Below are 9328 nucleotides of genomic sequence, written 5' to 3'. Positions count from 1 at the left end.
AGCATACCTCTCTAAGATCGCCCTCTTTACCTTAGGGTAATCTTTGCTGTCCTCTCGGGGTACAGCACGGTAGGCTTCAGCTGCCCTACCGGATAATTTGCCTGCCAGCAGCGGCACCCATGTGGCGGGTTCCAAATCGTGCAAATCGCACAGCCGCTCAAAGTCCTGCAAATACCCATCAATTTCGTCCTTTTCTTCACAAAACGCTTTAAATGCGTGATGTGGGACTTTGGGCTTTACCTGTCCGTAGGTGGAGGCAGTAACAGACTCTGCCCTAGGCGGTGTTGCTGGTGTGCTGGTTGCCATCAGATAATCCTGTACATCCGATATCATCACGGTCATTATTTCCAGCGGTAATGGTTGTGGTAGGAACGCCAACCTGGTTCGTAGCTCTTTTTGGAATGGGGTCTCTTCCATGGCTGGTGGGGGTGTAGCGCTGCGGGCTTGGTCTCCCTCCATCAGTTCTGCGATCAGCACAGCCTTAGATTTGTTTCTGGCTATCTTACCCCTGGCTTCCAATAGTTCTTTTAAAGTCTGTCGTTTCAGTATGGTATAGTCAATCTCCATACGAATTGCCCTTGCTTTCCTTGTTCGGTAGTTCCAGTTTACACGAACGCTGCTTTTCGGCTGTAAGGTTCGGATCCCGTCGCTTGCCACCAATTGTAACGGAATGCAGTATATTAGTACACGATATCCGTTGGTATCTTCAGGAAATCCACAGTCAGAGTAGAAAGCAAGGCAATATCCCCAATCCTCCCAATAACCGGACGAAACACAGTTTGGGAGTCAACTAACTCGGTTTATTCACAGGCAGCGTATTTATGCAGTTCCCCATGCAAGGGGTTTCCATACAGATATTCCAGGGGATTTCTCCCAACATGCATTGTGACTTTCCCAACAGGCATCGCTGCACGAGAAGGATACTCCCACTAAAATGGACGATTAAGTGGATTATCCCCTCGTGCAGCAAAACCGACAATTGACATTAAAATACATAATCCCCGTAATATTCGGTACTTTAGAATAACCGAACGTTCGGTAGATAGCTGGGGTCGGGGCGCACACTTGGTGAGACTACCGCTCCGATCCCAGCTGAACGCCGCACATAATACATTTAAACATCAAGGTGAGTTTAAAAGTACCGAATAAGTACGGGACACATAATGTACCGAACGCGGTACTCCCGAACGCTCTGGAAGTCCAGCGGTGTTCGGATCACTGAGTAGCCGTTTCCAGTTCCAGGCTCTCGACGACCGAACACCGCTGCAGAGACAAAGGATCCAAGATGGCCGACCGCCGCATGGTCGGTAGTGGATCGACGGCCACCTAGGAGAGCCCTTAATTACCGATTGCAACAATGTTGCAACCGGTTAATTGGTGCCACACGACCTGTGAATGTGTGGTCTACCTGGGGAGTCCACATTCGTACGGCGAACGGCCAGGACAGCCGTGTTTCGTCGTACGAATGCTTTGTATGCTGGCGGCATACGGCTGCCAGCATGCGAACGGTCACAATACAATACACATACAGTCAACGGAACACGTTATACATTCAGCCTACGGACAACCTGCAATGAATATAGTTCAGAAGTGGCTAGGTTTGCCACATTCGCGACATCACTATTCACCATGAGCAACTTCATGTAGCCTGGGTCCTGATTGGGTCAAACCATTAAAGTCATCAGGCTATATTTGTAGTAAATTCACAATTTTTTCAGGGCAGCCAGTGAACGGACTGATGGATTGGTGTGATGTGAAAAGAATCTCACTGATTTATTGAACAGCACACATCTGCAGACAGAATTTATTATTGTTAACACCGGCTGGGCAGAACTAAAGTACGAACTAACAGAAGAATAGTGGCTGCTGATAGCCAGAAGCTCAAGGAAGCAAGGTGAAGGGTCAGTGAAGGACCAGCTTAGGGGGGTCTGCCTTGACGTTGGCAGGCGGGCATTCCCTCCAATGGCCATTGTAGCAACTAAATGACCTCCATTTGTCTAAATATACATAGGGATTAAGGAGAGAGCGCAGGTAACTTTTTTTTCTTTGATTTTTACTATATGTATTGGAGCGGATGTGTACTGTGGTCGTTGCTGCCACCCAGGAGTGATGGGAGTGAGCGCAGGGCTTCTCTTTTTGTATTTGTATTCACTTTTTGTATCACACAGCTTTGTTACAATGCAGCTGCCCATCTCATGTGTTCCCTTTTAAGGGTTAATAAGTATATAGGATGTATATAAAAAATAACCCTCTCTGTCTCAGTGGAGATAACTTTGCCAGAAGCTCAAGGAAGCAAGGTGAAGGGTCAGTGTAGGACCCGCTTAGGGGGGTCTGCCTTGACGTTGGCAGGCGGGCATTCCCTCCAATGGCCATTGGAGTAATTAAATGACCTCCATTTGTCTAAATATACATAGGGATTAAGGAGAGAGCTCAGGTAACTTTTTTTTTTTTCCTTTGGTTTTTAAGAATAAAATCCTATCAACAAATAAGTATCCAGAAGTTTAAAATACACACATGGAACCAACAAACATCTGCTTTCTTTTGTTTAATTAACTTTGTTTAACCTTCAAAGTACTAGGTATGCTGTATAAAAAAAATACTAAAAATCCAAATGAAATTACATTTAATGACAGGTTGTAAGTCTATAAATGATGACAGCGCCCAAGGGTGTGAATGCTTAAGCACGTCACTTTAAATAATCACTTTAAACTGTTGCTGGGGCTATTCAAATAGCTAGATTGTGTCTAAAGCTGAGTTAAAATATTTTTACAACTCAGCTTTTAATTTGTCCAATTTTGCTTTTAATTCCCGACAATTCACTGCTCGGTAAGGAATATAGACATTTTTCACATTTATGGACATCTTTTCAAATGAGTAGGGAATTAGTTACTGCTAGGACTTTATCTCATATTTGTATAACGCACACCTTTTGCCTATGAAAAAATTCACAGTATTATCTGCAGTGAAATGTGAACCCTTTTTTAAAAATTCATTATTAATGATATTTTATGACATATGCAGAGTGAAAGCTTCAGATTTTACTGTCAAAGTTATCTTTCTGTTCTGATTCGCTTTACATAACTATTTCACCCACAGTGACTTGACAAGTGCTGACCATATAGGAATGTACTAACCAAAAGATGTGAAACGAGACAGCTCAGATAGTTCTGTGTCTCAGATAATGTGGTCAATTTTTTGATCAGTCGAAAATGAACTAGTTTCGTTTTACACAATCTAGGTTTATGTGAAATACTAAATGTAACCAAATAGTTTAACTGTTTTAATTTTACGAATATCCCTTGACAGTCTAAAATAGAACAAAACGCTTTGGGTCCGGACAATAAATGAAATCAATTCTATTTATATTCTAAATTATTTTTGTTTTATTTATATTCTTTGCAATTTCAGCAGTATCTTTATTTCTGCTTTTTATATCAGCAAGTGGTTTTTTTCTTTAACACAGCTCTTAAATACATGTTCAAAATGTTATTTTATAAGTACTCTCTCTCTGTTGTATATGTGAACTGTACTGAAAACTCTAAATTAAACACATGTTGCTTCTCCCGGTGTGTGTAACTAAACCTACTGCTTGTGTTACAGACAATCTCTAAATCATTTCATTTAGAACCCCCGAAAGAAATCTAGACTTGCCCAATATTTTCCACCTATTAGTAACTGGCACATACACATAAAGCAGCTGAATCACAATCTGTTGACCTTTCACAATTTGATGTTGGCACATACATTGTAAGTGATGTTAGCTGATCTTTGTTTATCTTCTCAGTGAGATAAGTTGGAGCTGATCGAGTAAGCCACATCGAGCTTGTTTTGTTCATGGCATTTAAACATGTTTTGTTTCTGTTACTATTCTAGACTAATCGCTCTAATCTGCTGAGTTTGACCTTGTGTCTGTTACAAAGCCCTGAGTTAATTTTGGCGCACTCTTCTACACCCTCGTGTGTCTCTCTTCTCATTGCTCCTGCGGTCAGATCTTTGACGGTGATCTTGGCCCAATTTTAGACATTGATTCTAACTGGTTTGTGCACGTCACACTGTGAGCTCATACTGTGGGTGGCTATTTCAGTCACATCTTTCCAGTGCCCCTTGCCAAAATACCAATTAGTCAGCTGCCCTTCATCGAGAGGAGCTGAAGGTTTCCAAATGAGCGTGTGATTATTGTTTAACACTATCTTTCTGTGACTGCGCTCGAATGACTTGGATTTCTATACTCACTCACCATATATCGCAATTAACACTATAGAGGAATTCCGTTACATGCCAGTTTTATTTTTCTTAAAACTCATATAAAAATTGTTCCATTGCGAGAAACAGACATTGTTTGCTGCTTCTTTTGTGATGTTGATAAACATGGTGCTACTCTTCATACATGGAGCTGCACAACAGATATAAATCAATATAGTTAGATAGATGTACATAATTAAACCCCTATACACATAAACTGCAGCTCACACCTACACACACGCTAACTACAAAACCTATATTCACACACTACACCCTAGACACACACACTGTAGAGGCCCGATACTGACACTATATCTCCACAGCCCCTATACATGCACACACACACTACAGCCCTTAGCCACACATAGTACCCCACAAACACACCCTTCTACACGCAGACTACGCCACACGTGCCACTTTTACTCACATACAATCCCACAAGCAAACTTTAAACACGCACAACACCACAGGCAGCATCCCCACACATACTCAACACCCTTTACCCCTTTTGTCCCACTTTTTAGGCGGTTTGATAAAAACTAAATTCATTTTCACACAGTCCACCATTCTTGCTTAGGACATCATATGCTAAGTTTAAACTCCTTATTATGAGAGCATGCAGGATTGTCACTTACAAATTGACACAGGCTTGCATGACCTATTATGTTAAAGAGATCCTATGTCAATTTGGTGCAGTTGAAAAAGGTAACAGTAAATCGGCACAACTAAATCCGAAACACTCCGAATAAACCTGAAACATAATTAAAGGCATTCTGCAATGAGCTCTGCCCAGACAAGAAGGTGGACCCTACATTATTATAAAAAGGACCTGAGCATGTCCCCTAAATCCTTTTTTAAAAACAGAGGTGGCAGTGTGGATGGCCACCTGAGGACTCAAATTAGGGGTTTAAAGTTTTTGAAAATAGATAAATCATGTAAGGAAGTGGACATCTAAAACTCAAGCCCATTTCGAATTTATTGAGCAGAAACTGTTATAAGCGCTGAGTATTCCTTTAACAATGGTTTAATATTTTTTTCAGATGCTCCTGAACAATAATAAATGTCTGCTTTGTTTGTGTAAGGTTTGTTCCAATGGAATAAAAAACAACTCAGCACCAAAGGGTTGAAACAGGCCGGAAAAATGTTACCTTCAACAGGACAAAGATAACCTTGTTTAAAAGTTATTCATGAAAACATCAGTTCTTCTCTCCAAGTGTTGGACTAATAACAACATGTAATTTACTTAGGTGCAGCTGTTACATTTTTTCCTTCCAGAAATTGAAGCAAACTGCACAGGGTCGCATTCTAAAAATATGCTTTACCAATGTTCCAAGTCAACAATGAGATTAGTCTAACAATATCTTTTAGAGGCGTAGAGAAGGTGGGCAGCAGGGCAGGTGTCACCAGATGTCGGTTCAGTGGGGTGCCACAAAGTTTTCAGGTTTTCTGCCACCATTGAAACCTCCCTCATTTCTCACATTCCAGTGGCGTACACATGACCTATGGGGCCCCGGTGCGAAAATTGATCCGTGGGCCCCCCCCCCCCCCGCACGCTTACTCTGCGCAGGCCGGGGCCGCAACACATAATGGCGGGCACCTGGTCGCAGGGGTTGCAGGGTTGCGACCCCTGCAACCGCGGTATGTACACCAGTGCATGCAGATGCACACACACTTAACCCCTTAAGGACCAAACTTCTGTAATAAAAGGGAATCATGACATGTCACACATGTCATGTGTCCTTAAGGGGTTAAAGGACCACTACAGACACCCAGATCACATCAGCTCAATGAGGTGGTCTGGGTGTCAGGTCCCTCTAGTTTTAACCCTGCAGCTAAAAGCATAGCAGTTTCAGAGAAACTGAGGGTTAATCCAGCCTCTAGCGGCTGTCTCACTGACAGCCGCTAGAGGAGCTTCCGCGATTCTAAGACACAACGTCCATAGGAAAGCATTGAGTAATGCTTTCCTATGGGTGGTTTGAATGCGCGCACGGCTCTTGCCGTGCATGCGCATTCGGAGCTGTGCGGCGGAGGGATCCCCAGCGCCAAGGGAGTCCGGCGCTGGAGAAAGGTAAGTGCTGAAGACACACACACTCTCACGAACAGACGCATACACACTAGCTAACAGACACACACATTTACTGACAGAGACACACTCAGCGACAGACATACATACACACTCACTTACAAAACATACACTCACTGACAAACACACACTCACTAACAGACATCAAACAGACTCACTAACACAAACACACTCGGTAACAGACACACACAGTAACATACTCACTGACACTCACTAGCAGACACACACTCACTGACACTAACACTAACACACACACTAACACTCACAGTAACACTAACACACACAGTAACACACTCACAGTAACACTAACACACACACACTAACACTCACAGTAACACTAACACACACACTAACACTCACAGTAACACTCACAGTAACACTAACACTCACAGTAACACTAACACACACACTAACACTCAGAGTAACACTAACACACACACACTAACACTCAGAGTAACACTAACACACACACACACTAACACTCAGAGTAACACTAACACACACACACACACTAACACTCACAGTAACACACACACACTAACACATTTTTTTTTTTATTTAATCCCCCCAGCCTCCTTACCTTTTGTAGTGCTGCTGGGCTCCTGGGGGGCCGGTCACCCGGCAGGCAGTCAGGCTGGCGCGCGCGCAAGGGAGCACTCTCCCCTGAGTGCTTCCTCTTCAGCTCCCTCGCTCGCCGCGTACTGATACCGGCGCCGGAAGATGACGTCATCTTCCGGCTCCGGTATCAGTGCGGTGCGCGAGGGAGCTGAAGAGGAAGCACTCAGTGGAGAGTGCTCCCTCACGCGCGCGCCAGCCTGACTGCCCGCCGGGTGTAAGCAGGGCCAGCCTCGGGGGGCCCGGAGGTGGCCGGCTCCTGGGCCCCCCAGGAAAAGAGGCTGGCCCAGACAGGGCCGTCTATAATATGATTAGGACCCTGGGCAATGCATTTTCTTGGGCCCCCTGGGCCCTGCCCCTCCTATCCCTCCCCCCCAATTACGCCCAATGCGCAATCACACTGACAGACGTACTGGCACATACAGACACAGACAGACATTAAAACATTCACAGATACACACTGACACACAAATATATACTGGCAGACATACTGACACACACACACAGACATACATACACACACACACACAGACACATACACTGGCAGACATACTGACAGATATACTGACACACACAGGCACATACACTGACAGACGTATTGACACACACACAGGCATACTGACATACACATAGACAGACGTACTGGCACATACACACAGACAGACATTAAAACATTCCAAGATACATACTGACACACACATACACTGACACACAAATATATACTGGCAGACATACTGACACACACACAGACATACATACATACACACAGGCACATACACTGACAGATATACTGACACACACAAACACATACACTGACAGACGTATTGACACACACACACAGACATACACACACAGACACATACACTGACAGACGTATTGACACACATACACACAGACACATACACTGACAGATATACTGACACACACAGACACACTGACAGAAGTATTGACACACACACACACAGGCATACTGACATACACATAGACAGACATACTGACACACACAGGCCTACTGACATACACACACACATACATACATACACAGACAGACATACTGACACACAAGCATACATTTAGCCACCCTCCAGGTTCTTACCTTTTTCTGGAGGGTGGTTTCCCTGGAGTACAGTGGCAGGCTGAGGCAGATGGGAGTTCTCCTCTGGAACTCCCCTCCCTACCATTCTCCTCCCGCGCGGCTGTGCTCTCCGTCGGGAGGAAGTGACGTCGGTACAGGAAGGGGCCCGGTCGCGCTGTTTAAGCGTCACAGCGCCAGACCGGGCCCCTGCTCACACATGCTCCCCGGGTGGCCCTTAGTGCATGAGCCACCCGGGGAGCCTCCTCAGCGTGCGGGCCGGTGCGGCTCTGTGCAGCCGCACCGCCGGGTCCAAGGGGGGCTGCGCAAATCGCGGGGCCCACGGGGCAGCTGCTCTGGGCCCCCCAGGAGCAACTGGGCCCGGGGCAGCTGCCCCGTTTGCCCCGCGTTAAAGACGGCCCTGGGCCCAGAGCGTACATACCTGGTGGGCCGGGCCCGGTCGCAGCCGCGACCCCTGCGACCCTGGTATGTACGCCACTGTCACATTCTGCAGTTCTGCCCTCTTCATTCCAGAGGCAGAGTAGCATTTTTTTAAATCAATAGCAGGTGTCACAGCAGCTTCAGTTTGGGGTCGGCGGCTGGGAGAGAGGCAGGGCTGGACTGGCCCCCTGGGACATTTCCGAGGACGTTTTAGACTTGGACTGGTGGGCTGCCACTGACAATGATTTTTTTGATATGGTAACTTACCCCACCCTGGAAGAGTGATGAAGAGGTACAAGTAGAAACAGAAACCTCCTCTCTTTATTCTGAAACCTAAAGGCCACCAGGATACTCTGGGCAATGGAGGACAGACATTTACAAATGTCACCAACCAAATTAATAGATTAAATGAACACTATAGAGTCAGGAACACAAACATGTATTCCTGACCCTGTAGTCTTAAAAAAAACACTAACTAGCCGCCCCCCCTCCCCCCCGCTCCCTCTTTCCCTTGCCAGCCTTAATATAGTAAAATCTTACCTTTATTCCAGTCTGCTGGTGATGTCTCTGCCCCTGATCTTCCTCCTTGGCTGACATCAGAAATGATGATCTCAGCCAATCTGGCTGACATCATCAGAAATGATGATCTCAGCCAATCAAAATGATTTCCAATAGGATTGGCTGAGATTGCCAAGGAGGTGGGACAGGGGGCTGAGCCAAATGCCACCATGGCCAACCAGCGTCTCCTCATAGAGATGCATTGAATCAGTGGAAAGTTCAGTGTCTCCATGCAGAGGGTGGAGACGCTGAATGTCAGTGATGTACAGTGTGCAGCACTGCCCCAGGCCAGGAATCACCTCTAGTAGGAGTGGTCA

The sequence above is a fragment of the Pelobates fuscus genome, chromosome 9 (assembly GCF_036172605.1).
Source record: "Pelobates fuscus isolate aPelFus1 chromosome 9, aPelFus1.pri, whole genome shotgun sequence".
NCBI classification, from domain to species: Eukaryota; Metazoa; Chordata; class Amphibia; order Anura; family Pelobatidae; genus Pelobates; species Pelobates fuscus.
Note: the sequence above shows the minus strand (reverse complement) of the source record.